The 17790-nt window shown below is 42.5% G+C and overlaps 1 protein-coding gene across 2 annotated transcripts in view; it reads right to left on the bottom strand.

Annotated features, from left to right (window-relative positions):
- The window catches only part of pdgfrb (platelet-derived growth factor receptor, beta polypeptide), a 117009-nt gene that overhangs the window by 58115 nt on the left and 41104 nt on the right, over positions 1-17790 (bottom strand). The window lies entirely within an intron of this gene.

The following is a 17790-nucleotide window of genomic DNA, read 5'->3' as shown; positions in this document are numbered from 1 at the left end:
ACTAGAACTACTCAGGGGGGGGGCAAAAGATCACTGCGAAAAGTGAAATCCTCTTTTATTTACTTTATCATTGATTTGGATAAACGTGGGATATATTATTCCTCACTATTTGTCAAGAACTGGAAGAGGATCAGGACCCAAACGCGTGACGTTTCTCACACAAGCCTTTTATTTTACAAGAAATGGGGAGTCATGCACGTGAGGTAGCAGTCTGGCGTGGAATGATAGGGCAGGTCGATACCAGACAGGACGATTCAAACAGGAGTGATATCAAAACAGGAGATCGAAAATAAACAGGACAAACTAGACAAGAACGATACTGAAAATCGATATTAAACAAAGGAACGGACAGGGTTGATATTGAAACAAGATATCAAAATTCAACAGGACAAATTAGACGGTAATGAAACTAGAAAACGATATTTAACAGGACAAAAATAAACGGGAACGAAGCTGGAAATCGGTATCAAACAACGGGACAGACAGGATTGATATCGAAACAGGATATCGAAATAACACAGGACAAGCTAGACGGGAACGAAACCAGATATCGATATTAAACAACGGGGCAGACAGGATTGATATTGAAACAGGATGTCGAAATTAAACAGGAAAAACTAGACGGGAATAAAAACTGGAGAGAATAATAAACGGGACAAAAATAGATGGGAACAAAAATGGAAATCGATATTAAACAACGGGACGGACAGGATTAATATCAAAACGGGATATCGAAAATAAACAGGACAAACGAGACGGGAACAAAACCGGAAATCGATATTAAACAGCGGGACAAACAGGATTGATATTGAAACAGGATATCGAAATTAAACAGGACAAACTACAGGGGAATAAAACCTGGCAGGAATAATAAATGGGACAAAAATAGATGGGAACAAAAATGGAAATCGATATTAAACAACGGGACTGACAGGATTGATATCAAAACAGGATATCAGAATTAAACAGGACAAACTAGACGGGAACGAAACTGGAAACCGATATTAAACAAAGGGACCGACAGGATTGATATCAAAACGGGATATCGAAATTAAACAGGACAAACTAGACGGGAACGAAACCAAAAACCGATATTAAACAACGGGACGGACAGGATTGATATCAAAACGGGATATCGAAAATAAACAGGACAAACTAGACAGAACTGGAAACCAATATCAAACAACGGGGCAGGCAGGATTGATATCAAAACATGATATCAGAATCAAACAGGACAAACTAGACGGGAACGAACCTGGAAACCGATATTACAACTCGTGAAGGGGGGCCTGTGGTCCATTTTAAGAATATTCCATAGATCCTCCATTTAATAAGTTTTTGTTGGGTATTTTAAAAAAAAAAGTTGTTTTTTTTAATACAACCCAGGTTGTATTTTGACCCAAATTGGGTTATTTCTGCCTTGACTGATTTTCGAACACAGCTCGTGAAGGGGGCCTGTGGTCCATTTTAAGAATCTTCCATTTATCCTCCAGTTAATAAGTTTTTGTTGGGTATTTAAAAAAAATGTTTAGTTTCTTACTACAACCCAGGTTGTATTTTGACACAAATTGGGTTATTTCTACCTTGAGAGTTTTTCGAAACAAATCCTTGATATTCTTGGGTATTTTTAAAAAAATATTTTTTTCAATATAACCCAGGTTGTATTTTGATCCAAATTGGGTTATTTCTGCCTTGACAGTTTTTCGAAACAAATCAAACGCACAGCTCTAGTGTTGGGACATGAGTTTGGGGCGGGGCCCCCGGGGGACGCTAACAAGCACTCGAGGGCCTGTGGTCCATTTTAAGAATCCTCCATTTAATCAAATTGTTTTGGGTATTTAAAAAAAACGATTTATTTTAATACAACCCAAATTGGGTTATTTCTGCCTTGACAGTTTTTCGAAAAAAATCAAATGCACAGCTCCGCTATTGGGACATAAGTTCGGGGCGGCGCCACGGGGCCCCCGGGGGACGCTAACAAGCACTCGAGGGCCTGTGGTCCATTTTAAGTACCCTCAATTTTCTTGGGTATTAAAAAATAGATTTTTTAAAATACAACCCAGGTTGTTTTTTGACCCAAATTGGGTTATTTCTGCCTTGACAGTTTTTCGAAACAATTCAAACGCACAGCCCTGGTGTTAGGAAATGAGCCTGTGGGCGGGGCCATGGGGCCATAGGGCCACGGGGGCCACGGGGCCACGGGGCCCCTGGGGGACGCTAACAAGCACTCGAGGGCCTGTGGTCCATTTTAAGTATCCTCCATTTAATCAAATTTTCTTGGGTATTTAAAAAAAAACGATTTTTTTTTAATACATCCCAAATTGGGTTATTTCCGCCTTGACAGTTTTTCAAAACAAATCAAGCACACAGCTCCGGTGTTAGGAGATGAGCTCGTGGGCGGGGCCACGGGGCCCCCGGGGGACGCTATCAAGCACTCTAGGAGGCCCCTGGGTTGGTTTATTGTCTCCCTCCCCCTCGCTCGGTGACAGTGCGAGCGGGGGTCCGCTCTTGTTTATGGAAAGTGGGAAGGGTCACCCTGTCAGACCCTTCCCAGAAAACTTGGGAATAACACTTCATCCGTCACCACCATTATTAAATAAACAACTCTATGACTCCCGGGACGATCGGGGGGTCTTTGATACCGTCTTTTTTCTTTTTCTTAAAGCGATACCGACAGGAAGTCGCATTTTTTTGCTGAAAACAAACCAAAAAACTTAGCCAGTATAGTGAGTATCATGAAAGATATCTTCTACTTTTGTTTCATTATTATAATTCCTGTACTTTCAATTATATAATCAATGGTTCGATAATACACACTGTCCCTTTAAAGCAGGGGTGGCAAACTCATTTAGAAATAGAATAGAATTAAGAGAAAGAGGGAGGGAAAAGGAGAGAGGGTGGGACAAAAAAAGAGAGAGAGAGGGGGAGAGAGTGTGAAAAACAAAGGATAAAAAGTTGTGAGAGAGGGGGAATAGAAAGGGAGAGAAAGAAAGAAATCTAAAGAGAAATAGAAAGACGGAAGGAGAGAAAAAAAAGCGCGAAGGGTAGGAAGAGAGAAAGAGAAAAGAGAGAAAAGGAAAAAGGAAGTTAGAGCAAAAGAGGTTAAAAGACACAGAGAAAGAGACAAAGAGCAACAAAGGAAGAGAAAAAGAGAGACACAGATAGTGAAAGAGACAGAGACAGAAAGTGGGAGAAAAGGGGTGAGAGAGAGAGAGCAAGAGAGAGAGAGAGAGAGAAAAAGAGAAAGAAAGAGAGAGAGAAAGAAAAAAAGAGAGAGAAAAAGAGAGAGAGGGAGGGAGAGAGCGTGAGCAACAAAAGACAAAAAGTCATGAGAGAGGGGGGAAAAGAAAGGGAGAGGAAGAAAGATATCCAAAGAGAAATAGAAAGACAGAGGGAGAGAAAAGAGAAAGGAAAGGAAAAAAGGAAGTTAGAGCAAATGAAGTTAAAAAGACACAGAGAGAGAAAGAGACAAAGAGCAACATAGGGAGAAAAAGAGAGACAAGAGAGTGAAAGAGACAGAGACAGAAAGTGGGAGAAAAGGGGTGAAAAAGAGGGAGAGAGAGAGAGAGACAGAGAGTGGCAGGAAAGGGGTGGAAAAGAGAGAGAGACAGAGATAGGCACAGAGAGTGAAAGAGACAGAGACTGAGAGAAAAGGGGTGGAAGAGAGAGAGAGAGAGAGAGAGAGAGACAGAGAGAGACAGAGAAAAAACAAGTACAGTGTCTTTGTTGGAGGCACCCGGCTTTGGCAACATCAAGTGGACCTATTTCAACCTGCAGCTTGTTTTTCTCTTGCGCTTCTCTGAGTGTTGTCTCGGGGGCCGGATTCGATCCCTTAGCGGGCCTGATCTGGCCCGTGGGCCGCCCCGTTTGACACCTATGTTCTAGACCATTATTAGCGGTGGAGTATTCATTTTTCGTTTTTTTTTTCACTAGTCCCTGAAGTGAACGGCCTTTGGCCCTTCCGCTCCCAAAAATGAAAAGTTGATCCAAAAACACGAGCGTCCCGTTTCCTGCCCGACTTCTGCATCTCATAAAAAAACAAAGATTAGGAGCGGGATTTTTCGGGCGGGGTTAACAAGAAGACGTGGCAGGAAACGCATACGTTAGGAATAATAATCGGCCCCCTCGGCTCCGTTTTTGTCACTGGAGAGTGTTCGGGCTCGACATTTCCCACAGTATCGCTTGCAAACTTTCCCAGGACCGCCGATACTCCGGGGACCTTCCGCTGCCCCGCTGATGACCAAAATGGGGAAGGGGGGCGCTCATGATTTGGGGGGTCACGCTTATGGCCCCGGAACGGTGACGGCTCCACGTGACCCGAACAAATCAAAGTCGTGTTGGGTTAACACTCCTGCAAACAGCGGATCGTGGGTGCACCCCTTCCTCATTCCTTCAATCAAATGTGTGGTAAACGTTACGCAATTGGGTTCTGATTCCGTTCTGGTCCTGGAAAAAAAAATGGTCCTTCTGTACAAAAGAAATAGGCAAAAAAAATAATAATCACCCCCTAAATTTGATGATTGGTTTTCAATCACCCCCAAAAATGGTTGTTGGCAAAAACTGGGTTGTCTGGAAAAATATCAAAAGAGGCAGTCTTTTGGTACAAAAAACCCAAAATGCCAGGTCTTGAAAAGATTTTGGGCTATTTTGTACCCTATGCCTCTGAATTAAAAAAATAAAATAAAATAGCAACCCAATTTGGTGTCAAATCACATATTCATTACTTACATAACATTATAACACGTGAATTTAAACTTTTATTTTATGTGTTTCTAGAAAAAATGACCCAATTTTAGCAAACGCGACCCAATTTTTTAGTCATCCGACACAAATTCATGAAATGTTGTGGGGAAACAGATTTTTGCTCAGTTCTTCTGTATGAAATAATCATTTTGGGTTGGCTTGCAAAAAAATCCTGCTAATTTTTGATTAAAAGAATATCGTTTTTGTACAATATAACTGATGATAAAGCAACCCAATTTGGAGTACAGAAATACTTTCAATCCAATTTTCTAGGTTGTTGGGAAAGAAAATCCTTTTTTATTCTTAGTTTTTACAAAATGACCAATTTTGTCTAGAAAAACCTATAAAATTTCCTCACAACGTAGAAAACAACCCAAACAGGACCCAATTGCGTTACGTTTCTCACAAGTTTTGTTAAAGGAAAGAGGATGGATCTTCCGTAGCGAGCGATGGCGGTGTCAGGGACGGAAAAACTGGTCAGTAGCCGGGACTGGGAGAGCAAAGCCTGGTCGGGGTCGTAAATGAGTCGTAAGCCAGAACAGGAGAGTAGACGTAGTCGGGGACAAAAGGAGGTCGTAAGCTGAGACAGCGTGGTCGGGGTCAGAAACGAGTCAGTAGCTGGGACTGGGAGAGCAAAGCGTGGTCGGGGTCGGAAACAAATCGTAAGCCAGAACGGGAGAGTAGATGTAGTCAGGGACAAAAGGAGGTCGTAAGCTGAGACAGCGTGGTCGGGGTCGTAAACGAGTCATAAGCCAGAACAGGGGAGTAGACGTAGTCGGGGACAAAAGGAGGTCGTAAGCCGAGACAGCGTGGTCAGGGTCGGAAAAGAGTCAGTGGCCAAGACTGGGAGAGCAAAGTGTAGTCGGGGTCGGAAACAAATCGTAAGCCAGAACGGGAGAGTAGATGTAGTCGGGGACAAAAGGAGGTCGTAAGCCGAGACAGCGTGGTCGGGGTCGGAAAAGAGTCAGTGGCCAAGACTGGGAGAGCAAAGTGTAGTCGGGGTCGGAAACAAATCGTAAGCCAGAACGGGAGAGTAGATGTAGTCGGGGACAAAAGGAGGTCGTAAGCCGAGACAGCGTGGTCGGGGTCATAAACGAGTCGTAAGCCAGAACGGGAGAGTAGACGTAGTCGGGGACAAAAAGGGGTAAGGACGGGAGAGCAGATGTGGTCAGGATCAAATTGGGTCGTAGTCGGAGACAGACGGGAGCAAAAACAGGACAGGTGGGGGTCAGGGTCGAAAAAGGCTTGCCTAGTATACACTGAGGTTTGCAAACGGACTGACAACAGGGGACAGACAGGACTGGCTTCAGATAGTGACAGGGAGCCAATACTGTACAGAATGACTTGATCATTTTAATAGGATAGTTGATTTCTCTTGAAAAAGTGACCCAAAATGTAGAAAAATAGAAAGGATTTTGAAAAAATAACCCAAAATTTCAAATCAAATAATCCATGTAAGGCACGGGTGCCAAACAGGCGGCCCGCAGGCTGGATCAGGCCCGCTAAGGGATTAAATCTGGCCCGCGGGACAACGCTCAGAGAAGCGCAAGAGAAAAACGGGCTGCAGGTTGAAATTTGTCCACTTGATGTTGCCAAAGCCAGGTGCCTCCAACAAAGAAACTGTACTTGTATTTCTCTCTCTCTCTCTCTCTCTCTCTCTCTCTCTCTCTCTCTCTCTCTCTCTCTCTCTCTCTCTCTCTCTCTCTCTCTCTCTATCTTTTTCTCATTCTTTGTTCCTCTTTGTCTCTTTCTCTGTGTCTTTTTACCTTCTTTTGCTCTCTCATACTTTCCCCTTCTCTCTTTCTCCCCTTCTCTTTTTGCCCCTTGTCTCTTTCGCTTTCTATTTCTCTTTGGATTTCTTTCTTTCTCTCTCTTTCTTTCCCCCACCCTCACTATTTCTCTTTTTATCTCTTTGTTTCTCACCCTTTCTCTTTCGCTTTCTCTCTCCCCCTCTCTCTGTCCAGCTCTCTCTCTCACTGTCCAGCTCTCTCTCTCTCTATCTTTTTTCATTCTTTGTTCCTCTTTGTCTCTTTCTCTTTATGTCTTTTTACCTTATTTTGCTCTGTCTTCCTTTCCCCTTCTCTCTTTCTCCCCTTCTTTTTGCCCCTTCTCTCTTTCTCTTTGGATTTCTTTCTTTCTCTCTCTTTCTTTCCCCCTCCCTCACTATTTATCTTTTTATCTCTTGTTTCTCACCCCCCCTCTCTCTCTTTCTCTTTCTCTCTCTCTTTCTTTGTCCCACCCTCTCTACTTTTCTCTCCTCTCTTTCTCCTGTTTCTTTCCCTCTTTTTTTCTTTCTTTTTTTTTTTTGTTTCTTCTACCGTGTGGCCCCCGGGTTAAAACGAGTTTGACACCAACGATGTAAAACACGGCTCCATTTGGGTTATGTTTTCAAGCCAAACATCTGGCAACCATGACCAACAAGGAGAAGGTGAAGAACGTTCTCCCCAAACTCATTTTCTGCCAAATTCTTGCTGGCGTGGATCCCGAAGGAGATTATCAGACACTTTCAAAATAAAAGCATCACCTTCTCTTCTTCCACGCTAGCCCAGTTTATGAAATACATCCCAGTTAATGGAGTATAACCCAAACAGTTGCTCATAAAATCTCCATTGAGGAAAGCTTTAATTCAATCTGTTTGGGGGAGAGGTTGATTTATCCTGGGAGGAGGGTGGGGGTAGTGGAAATTTCCCCAAAGGTTTGGGAGCTGCAGCTGGAAGTTTTTGCATTTCCTGTCCAGGATTTTTTTTTTTCCTGACCTCCAGTGGGTTGGAGGCTGGGACGTGTCCATGAGACAGCAGATCCACCAAACCGCCCAACAGAAACATTTCGCCGGACTTCTAGTACAAATAGATCTCAACGCGAGTGCAAAAAACCCCAAAACAAAACAAAAAAATCAGGATCAAGAATCCTTCCATAAAACACAAATACAAACGGGAAAAAAACGTCGCAAACTAGAAATTTCTCTTTTTTATTCCCTCTATCACTCAGTTAGCAATTCTTAAAGGCCCAGTGTGACATATTTGACCACTAGATGGCACTCTTGCAAAGGAAAACCAGTGGCACTGAGTAGAGTGCAGCAGCAAGTTGTCAGACAAACATGGCGGCGACCTGAGGTAGGGATTCCACTATTTAAAAGAAATACAAATTTCTCGACTTAGATATTATTTTATTCGAAACAACATAAGTATGATGTATTTTTGCCAGGTTTTTAAACAAATGTGTATGTTTTTTTTTTGTCAGAACCAGAAAAGGATCAGGACCCAAACGCGTGACGTTCTCACACAAGCCTTTGATTTTACGGGAAATGGGGAGTCATGCACGTCAGGCAGCGGTCTGGCGTGGAATGATAGGTAGCCAGAGGCCGACGAGATCGATACCGACTGCCCGAGGAGATATCGGACAGATGGGGTCGATACCGGACAGACAGGATAGATAACAAATCGGAATATCGAAAATTAACAGGGGAAACGAGACGGAAACGGAAACCGGAGAAAATAATAAACGGGACGAAAACAGACATAAACAAAACTGGAACCTGAAATTAAACAGGACAAAAATAAACGGTTCGTTGACGGACTGACAAAGGAAGAGTGAGAGCACTGAGCTTAAATAGAAGAAAAGCCAATTGGGCGCCATGGCAACTGTGACAATGAGAAGAAAAAAAAGAGAAAATTCAATTTTTCCTCTTAATTCCTTTCTTTTCTTTCTTCCTTATTTTCTTTCTTTTTCTTTATTTCCCTTTTTTGCATGACTTTTCCCTTTATTCCTGTTTTCCTTTTTTTGCCTCTTTTTAAAATTTTGTCTTCTGTATTTTTTCTTAATCCTTTTGAAAAAAAGGAAGTGTTTTCCTTCTTTTTGTCAATCTGTCAATGAGCCTCAGCTGGCGTCCCGCGTTCTGGGCCAATTGGGCACCATGGCAACCGTGACACACACGGGCGCGAGCCCTTCCTCGTTCCTTCAATAAAACTTTTTAGAAACGTTACGCGAGTGGGTCCTGTTTCCGTTCTAGTCTTGACAGAAATGTTACCGAATGTCAAGGAAAGTTTATGGATGATATCATAGAAAGGTATTTCTGATATCGATTCTTTCTCAGAAGAAATTGAAAGTATCACCGGTATCTGCATCTAGAGGCGGTATCGATGATCTTTTCAGGGTAAGTTGGTTCTAGACATTCGAAATTTCATCAAATTTAAAGGAAATTTTCAAAGTATTCAAGGGGAAATGTTTGGTGTTATTTCTGCTATCAAATGTGTATCATTAAGCGCCTCCTAGTGGTAAACAATACTATTTAATAAAATAATCACAATTTCACAATTTTGAATTGAAAAAAAATAGAAAAAATGACATGAACTATAATAAAATGTACATTTCTATGACGGGTAAAAATGTAATAAATAAAGGGGAAAAAGGGAAAAAAGCAGGGTGCAACATGAAAGGGGCAATGAAGATAAAATGGAATTCCATACTTGTGTAACAATAAATACAGAATAATACTAAAAACGGGGGGTCGTGGGAACCTCCTGCGTGGGTTCAAATCCAGCTACCGGCCTTACTGTGCAGAGTTTGTATGTTCTCCCCGTGCTTGCGTGGGTTTCCTCCGGGCACTCCGGTTTCCTCCCACGTTCCAAAGACATGCATTTCAGGTGAATTGGCCGGTCCAAATTGTCCCTAGGTGTGAATGAGTTGTCTGTCCCCGTGTGCCCTGCGATTGGCTGGCAACCAGTTCAGGGTGTCCCCTGCCCACTGCCCGATGATTGCTGGGATGGGCTCCGGCCCCCCGCGGCCCTACTGAGGATAAGCGGTGCAGCTAATGAGATGAGACTAAAAACGGGAATGATAGAAAAGAAAAATGAGATCAGCTCCAAGACGCATGTTCTAGAAGCCCTTTTTGTGGTTTCCGCCATCGAACTGAGCGCTAAAATGACAGCTTTGGATGCCGCTTTTATTCTTTGAAGTCTTTGGGGGCCAAAGCTACTCAGGCGGAAGCCCGTTAAAAGCTACAAAACAGAAACACGTGTCACCAAAGTACAGTACGTGTTCGTCATTTGAGACGGGGGCCGCACGCTAGAAACAAAATCCAACGGGGGCCGGACTAATAGGTTGAAGAAAAAGAGAAAAAGAAAGAGAGAGAACCAAAGAGAGAGAGATAATAAGAGAGATGAATAGAACAAGGGAGACAGTTTGAGAGAAAAAGGTAAGAGAGGCAGAAAAAGGGAGAATTAGAGAAATAAATAGAGCAAGTATAATAGAGAGAGAGCGAGTGAGTGAGAATAAGGGATGAAAAAGAAAGAGAAAGACAGAAAGTGAGAGACAAAGATCAAAAGAAGAGAGAAGAGAAGGCATGAAGAAGAGAGAAAGAGAGAAAAAAGGGGGTAAGAAGAAGAAGAAGAGAGAAAAAAAAGGGGGAGACAAAAGAGAGTGGGAAGGAAAGAGAATAGTGACAAAAGGAAAGAAAGAGAGTCAGATAAAGAGTTAGAGAAAAAGAGGGAAAAAAGAGAGCCAGAAAAATAGAAATAAATAGATAGAGAAAAAGAGAGAGTGGAAGGAAGAAAGAGAAAAAAGGAAATAGAAAGCAAAAAGAGAGAGCAAAAGCAGAGAGAAAAAAAGAAAGAAAGAACTAAAGAGATAAATAAAGTGAGAGACAAAGATCAAAACTATGAGAGAAGAGAAAAAAGAGTGAGCACGAGAAAGAGAGAGAGAAAGAAAGGGACTGAGAAAGAAAGAGAGAAAGAAGGAGAGATAAAAAAGAAAGAAAAAGAGATAAAGTGAGAGTGAGAGACAAAGATCAAAAGTATGAGAGGAGAAAAAAAGGTGAGCATGAGAAAGAGAGAGAGAAAGAAAGGGGTGAGAAAGAGAAAGAGAGAGAACGTGAGAAAAAAGAAGGAAAGATATAAAGAGAAGAAAAGAAAGAGAAAGATAGAGGGAAATTGAAAAAGGGATACAAGAGGGAGAATGAGAAATGAAGAGGATAAGAGAGAAAAGGGAACAAAGAGAGAGTAAAAGAAAAAGTTAGAGATAAAGAGAGAGAGGAAAAAAAAATAAAAGAAAGCCAGAAAAAGAGAGAAATAGAAAAAGAGTGACTGTAAGAAAGAAAGAGAAAAAAGAGAGGGAAAGAAGAAATAGGGAAAAAAAGAGACAGAGAGAGAAAAGGAGAGGAAAAAAATTCTACTTTTGTTGCCGTGCGAGTGGTGCCTGGCTTGGGTGACATCAAGTGGACATATTTCAAAGTACAGCTCATTTTTCTTTTGCGCTTCTCTCAGTCTTAGACCAGACTCCAACACCCGGCAGTCCTGATCCGGCCCTCGGGCCGCCCGTTCGACACCTGTGGTCTCCAATCCGAAATCTGTTCCTCATTTGAGACAAAATCTTCTCCCGCCCACCGTCGGGACTATTCCCGCTCGTCCGTAGATGGACGGGTGTTAAATCTGGTTGCAGTGGGCCCTCGGGCGAGCCCCTCGGCCGTCCCTCGGGTCCCTCCGAGAGAAATAAAAACCAGATGAAAGCTGATGGTTCCCATCCCACTCCCCTTTAACTCCTTCACTCCCAAGTGGAAAGAGTGAGTCCTATCATCGTCAATGGAGATAATAGAGAGGAATATTCCAAGTACCCCCCCCCCCCCTTTGCAAAAAAAGTGAGTACACCCACATGTGAAAGTTCCTGAAGTTCAATATTTTGAGCAGCCATCCTTATCCTCCAGGCCTCAAAGGATGCCACTCCTCCATGACAACATACTCAAGGTCTTGTGTTTTTCCGCTTTCGGATGCCCCAAAATGTTCTATTGGGTTTCGATCTGGAGACCGGTCCGTCTTCTTTATCCTTAGACCCTTTAGAAAAGCCTCGCTCATCGAATTTGGAAGACCGGTTCCTGGAGGAAGGGGATCGTTCTCTGCTTTGGTATTCCACAAGACATACTCCAGTTTGTGTTTCCATTCATATAATGCAACTTCTCCACTCCAGTTGCTGTCCCAAACCATGACGTTCCCAACACCATGCACGACACAAACGTATTCGCTTCACACTATTTATCATCTCATTATCTTTGTCTCATCAGACCACAGAGGATATCTTATCTTTCCAGTAAGCCACGGCACCTTTGTTGACTGATGTTCTCCTAAACTACATGTGTCAAGCAGGCAGCCCGCGGGCCAGATCGGGCCCGCTAAGGGATTGAATCCGGCCCGCCAGACAACACTCAGAGAAGCGCAAGAGAAAAACAAGCTGCAGGTTGAACTTGATGTTGCCAAAGAAAGGTGCCTTGAACAAAGACACTGTGCTTGTATTCATTTCTCTCTCTTTCTCCCCCCCCTCTTTTCCACTCCTTTTCTCCCACTCTCTGTCTCTCTTTTTTTCTTCCTTTGTTGCCCTTTGTCTCTTTCTTTCTCTGTGTCTTTTTAACCTCTTTTGCTCTAACTTCCTTTTTTCCTTTTCTCTCTTTTCTCTTTCTCTCTTCCTACCCTTCGCACTTTCCTTTCTCTTTTCTCTCCCTCTGTCTTTCTATTTCTCTTTGGTTTTCTTTCTTCTACTCCTTTCTCTCCCCTTCTCTCACGACTTCTCTTTTTATCTATTTTTCTTCTTACGCTCTCTCCCTCTCTCACTTTCTTTGTCCTGCCCTCTCTCCTTTTCCCTCCCTCTGACACTGTACTTGTATTCATTTCCCTCTCTCTCTCTCTCTCTCTCTCTCTCTCTCTCTCTCTCTCTCTCTCTCTCTCTCTCTCTCTCTCCCCTTTTCTCCCCCACTCTGTCTCTGTCTCATTCACTCTGTGTCTCTCTTTTTCTCTTCCTTAGTTGCTCTTTGTCTCTTTCTCTCTCTGTGTCTTTTAACCTCTTTTGCTCTAACTTCCTTTTTTCCTTTTCTCTCTTTTCTCTTTCTCTCTTCCTACCCTTCGTGCTTTCTTTTCTCTTTTATCTCCTTCTTTCTAATTCTCTTTGGATTTCTTTTTTCCTCGCCCTTTCTTTTCCCCCTCTCTCATGACTTTTCTCACGCTCTCTCCCTCTCTCTCTTTTTCTTTCTTTGTCCCGCCCTGTCTCCTTTTCCCTCCCTCTTTCTCTTATTTCTTTATCTCTCTTTTCCTTTCTCTTTCATCTACTAGTCTGGCCCCCGACAGAATGTTTGTTCTATCGTGTGGCCCCCGAGTTCAAATGACACCTCTGTCCTAAACATTACGATAGAATCTCTGCAGAAATGTGAGGGGTCTACTCCCTTTGATGGCATACCGTAAAACTGTGAAAAATGGAAGTGATACTACTTTTCAGTACGAAAACAAATGGAATACAATTCCCACTTTAAGAAATAGAAAATATCTTATGAGCAATATACATACAAACATCCCAACAGGTACCTTCAATCTGCATTCCTGTGAGTCTCAGCGAAAGCATTTTTCCCCCCTTTTCGTCTCGCAGGCCCGAGGTCGTGCCGCTACCTCGTTCCCCCTAACACCGAGCGCTCTAGGTCCAAGATAGCTTTCCGACGCGTCTTTAAGTGCGGCCTTTCAAAAGAAGCCGTGACTAATTGCGGTCTGACGAGGCAAAGGGTCACTTCCAAGGGAGCGATGAATAATGGATCGGGCGTTGAGTGACCGCCAATGCGCCGTTGGATGGAAAAACAAACTTGTTTTTATTGTTAAAAGCAGTAGGACCCCGGGATATGGCAACCCCGAGTTATGACAACCCCAGGATATGGCAACCCCGGGATATGGCAACCTTGGGATATGGCAACCCCGGGATATGGCAACCCCCGGGATATGGCAACCCCGGGATATGGCAACCCCAGGATATGGCAACCCCGGGATATGGCAACCCCAGGATATGGAAAAACCCCAAGATATGGCAACCCCAGGATATGGCAACCCCAGGATATGGCAACCCCAGGATATGGAAAAACCCCAAGATATGGCAACCCCAGGATATGGTAACCCCAGGATATGGCAACCCCAAGATATGGCAACCCCAGGATATGGCAACCCCAAGATATGGCAACCCCAGGATATGGCAACCCCAGGATATGGCAACCCCAGGATATGGCAACCCCAGGATATGGCAACCCCGCCTTATGACAGATCAGGAGTTGGGGGCCTTGGAAGCTGGGGCCAAATGGGGTTTTCCACAAAAAGAGCGCTGAAAAAAAACATTCTGCTGTTACTTTAAGGGACAGTGTTTTATATTTGTCCACTAGATGTCGCTCTAAAGTGTCGTGCAACTAAAAATGAGTCAGAGGAAACCAAAAAGCAAAAAGGAGCCTTTCACAAAGAAAGATAAAAAGAAGGGAAACCATTTTTTTTCAAAAGGAATGAGAGACAAAATAAGAATAAAAAAGGCAAAAAAGGAAAACAGGAATAAAGAGAAAAGTAGAGGAAAGGAAAGCAGAGAAAAAGGAAAATGGAGAAAAAGAAAGAAAACAAGGAAGAAAGAAAAGAAAGGAATGAAGAGGAAAAAGGACAAAAATGGGGGAAAAAAATAATAATTATCTCTCCTTTTTTTCTTCTCATTGTCACGGTTGCCACGGCGCCCAATTGGCTTTCCTTCTGTTTAAGCTCAGTGCTCTCACTTTTCCTTTGTCAGCCCGTCAACGAACCACTGCCCCGCAAGACGTGGGTTTCGACTCGGTCCTGTTTTCCTGTTGGTATTTCCTGTCCAGTATGGTTCCTGTTTATTTTTGTCCCGTTTGATTTTGGTTTCCGGTTTTGTTTCCGTCTATTTTTGTCCTGTTTATTATTTTCTCCAGTTTGGTTCCCGTCTAGTGTGTCCTGTTTATTTTCCATATCCTGTTTCCATATCAATCCTGTCTGTCCCGTTGTTTAATATCAGTCTCCAATTTCGTTCCCATCTAGTTTGTCCTGTTTACTTTCAATATCCAGTTTTGATAAAAATCCCGTCTGTCCCGTCCTGTCCGGTATCCACCCCATCTGTCCGATATCAACTCGGGCAATTGGTATCGATCTCGTCGGCCTCTGGCTTCCTGTATTTCCACGCCAGACCGCTGCCTAACGTGCATGTCTCGCCATTTCCCATAAAATCAAAGGCTTGAGTGAGAACGTCACGCGTTTGGGTCCTGATCCTGTTCCGGTTCTTGACACTCATTTTTTAAATTTTTCTTTTCTTTTTCTTTTCCTTTTATTTCTTTCATTTTTTTCACTTTTCTTTTCCTTTTTACTTGAGCTTGATATTTTCACTTATTGTTTTTTTTTCTCTCTTTTTGGTCCTTTTTTGTTTTTACTGTTTTTTCTTTGCATTTGTTTTCTTTTCTTCTTTCTCTTCTTACCAAAAGTAACACGTTGCCTTTCTGTCACTTTTTCCATTTTCGATGGCACGACAGGAAACAGCGACATCTAGTGGGCCAGTAATACACACTACCTCTTTAACTGTTATTATAAGGCAGTGGCCCTAAATAATCCTCACGGGGGCCGCAAATTGCCCCCAGGCCGCGAGTTTGAGGCACCTGGTCTAGAATAAGACGTTTTCGTTCTCTTTACAGCATTTGACCTCCAAAACATATTTTGCGTCGCCAAAAAAGTATAAAAGTCAAACTTTGCGGTGATACGAAATGCGTGCGTAGTGTCGTCTGAACTACCTCCCACAATGCCTTTCAAAATCTTGTGCGCTTCCTTAAGACTTTGCAAGTCAGCGATGCGATTTTTTTTTTACCGTACCCATTATTATACAGATCCCAAGCTAAAGGGAGAGGCAAAACATGATAACAATGGAATGGAGTTAGAGAAAAAGAGAGAAAAAATAAAGAGAGCCAGAAAAATAGAAATAAATAGAGAGAAGGAGAAAGAGAGTGGAAGGTAGAAAGAGAAAAAAGGAAAAAGAAAGAAAAGAGAGAGTAAAAGCAGAGAAAGAGAGAGAGAGAGAGAGAGAGAGAGAAAAGAAAAAGAAAGAACTAAAGAGATAAATAAAGTGAGAGACAAAGATCAAAACTATGAGGGAAGAGAAAAAAGAGTAAGCATGAGAAAGAGAGAGAGAGAAAGAAAGGGGCTTAGAAAGAAAGAGAGAACGAGAGAGAGAGAGAGAAAGATAAAAAAAGAAAGACAAATATATAAATAAAGTGAGAGGGAGAGACAAAGATCAAAATTATGAGAGAGGATAAAAAAGGTGAACATGAGAAAGCGAGAGAGAAAGAAAGGGGGTGAGAAAGAGAAAGAGAGGAAGTGAGAAAAAAGAAGGAAGATAAGAGAGAAAGGTAGGGGGAAATAGAAAAAAGTGAAGAGAATATAAGAGAAAAGAAAAGAAAGAGAGAGTTAGAGAAAGACTTCGAGAGAAAGAGAGAAAAAAAGAGAGCCAGAAATAGAGAGGTAAATATAGAGAGTGAAAGAGAAAGAAGAAATAGAGAAAAAAGAGAGAGAAAATGAGAGAGGAAAAAAATACTACTTCAGTTGCTTTGTAAGTAGTGCCTGGCTTGGGTGAGATCAAGTGGACATATATCAAACTGCAGCTCGTTTGTCTTTCGCGCTTCTCTCAGCGTCATCATTGGCATCCACCCGCTACTCTGCTTGACCAGCTCAAATCACAGCAAAGAATAATAGAATGTCATTTTCCCTTTATGTGTATTTTTGATGTCATATAAGTAGTACTTTTTACATACTATGAGGGTCTCCCGGGGGTGTACCCCAATATGGAGGAAGCAGCCATAAGAATGAAAGAAGAGCGGGTAGTGTTTTGCATCACGTGAGCGTGACATAGCGCTTTGCTAGCTGAATCACGGCGCTGGTATGTTTCGCTAACGCCGAGCAGATTTTCTCTCAGAGGAGGCAGGAAACAGCTGACGGAACCCCGGATTAGGAACCGGACCGCGGAACCGCTCGGAAAACCCTGTTCCAAATGAGAGTCTGCTACGCTAAACGCGGCATCAACTTCCCACTATTGCTTTTTTCCCACTATTCGAAACTTCGGCGTCACATTTGACCCCAATCTGTTGTTTCAGTTTATAATATTACTAGAATAGCTTGGTGAGCCAGAAAGAGAAAGAGAAAGAGAAAGAAAAAAACTCAAAAGAGAAAGGAACAAAAAGAGAAAAAGAGAAAAACAAAGACAAATATATATAGAGAGAGAGAGAGAGAAAGAGGGAGCAAGGGAGAAAAAGCGAGAGACAAATTGAGAGAGAAAAACTCAAAAGAGAATTGAACAAAAAGAGAAAAAGACAGGAAGACAGAGAAAAAGAGAAAAATAAAGACAAAGAGAGAGAGATACAGAGAGAGAGAGGGATACAGAGAGATAGAAAGAAAAAAAGAGAGAGACAAATAGAGAGTGTGAGAGAGAGAGAGAGAGGGAGAGAGAGAGAAAAAGAGAGAGCAAGGGAGAGAAAGCGAGAGAAAAATTGAGAGAGAGAAACTCAAAAGAGAAAGGAACAAAAAGAGAAAAAGACAGGAAGACAAAGAAAAAAAGAAAAATAATGACAAAGAGAGAGAGAGAGAGAGAGAGAGAGAGAGAGAGAGAGAGAGAGAGAGAGAGAGAGAGAGAGAGAAAGAGAGAGACAAAGAAAGAGTGAGAGAGAGAGAGAGGGAGAGAGAGAAAAAGAGTGAGCAAGGGAGAGAAAGTGAGAGAAAAATTGAGAAAAAAATTCAAAAGATAATGGAACAAAAAGAGAAAAAGACGGGAAGAGAGCGAAAAAGAGAAAAATAAAGACAAAGAGAGAGAGAGAAAGAGAGAGAGGGAGAAAGAAAAAGAGACAGAAAAAGAGACAGAAAAGAGGGAGTAAAAGAGAGAGAGAAAAAGAGAGGGAAAGAGAAAGAAAAAGAAGAAAAGAAAGAGAAAGATAATTATAGAAAGAGAGGGGAGAGAGAGGGGGAGAGAGAGGGGGAGAGAGAGGGGGAGAAAAGCAATCCCTTTAGCCGTGGGATCTGTAGATTATCCATCCATTTATAGTGGATGCCACAGTTGTGTCCTTCCATGTATAATGTAAGTCTAGGCTTCTGTTATCCCACCAGATGCAGCAATAGAGCTCACTTTTGGAGGGAGAAGGAAACAAGCATGGTACTTATTTATATAGTGTGTAGGTTGTATCCAACCACATATAGTGGACGTCACAGTTGTTTCCATCCATGTATCATG

This window comes from Urocampus carinirostris, chromosome 9 (assembly GCF_059441175.1).
Source record: "Urocampus carinirostris isolate Australia breed hairy pipefish chromosome 9, RoL_Ucar_1.0, whole genome shotgun sequence".
NCBI classification, from domain to species: domain Eukaryota; kingdom Metazoa; phylum Chordata; class Actinopteri; order Syngnathiformes; family Syngnathidae; genus Urocampus; species Urocampus carinirostris.
This window is presented reverse-complemented; position numbering and strand designations above follow the sequence as displayed.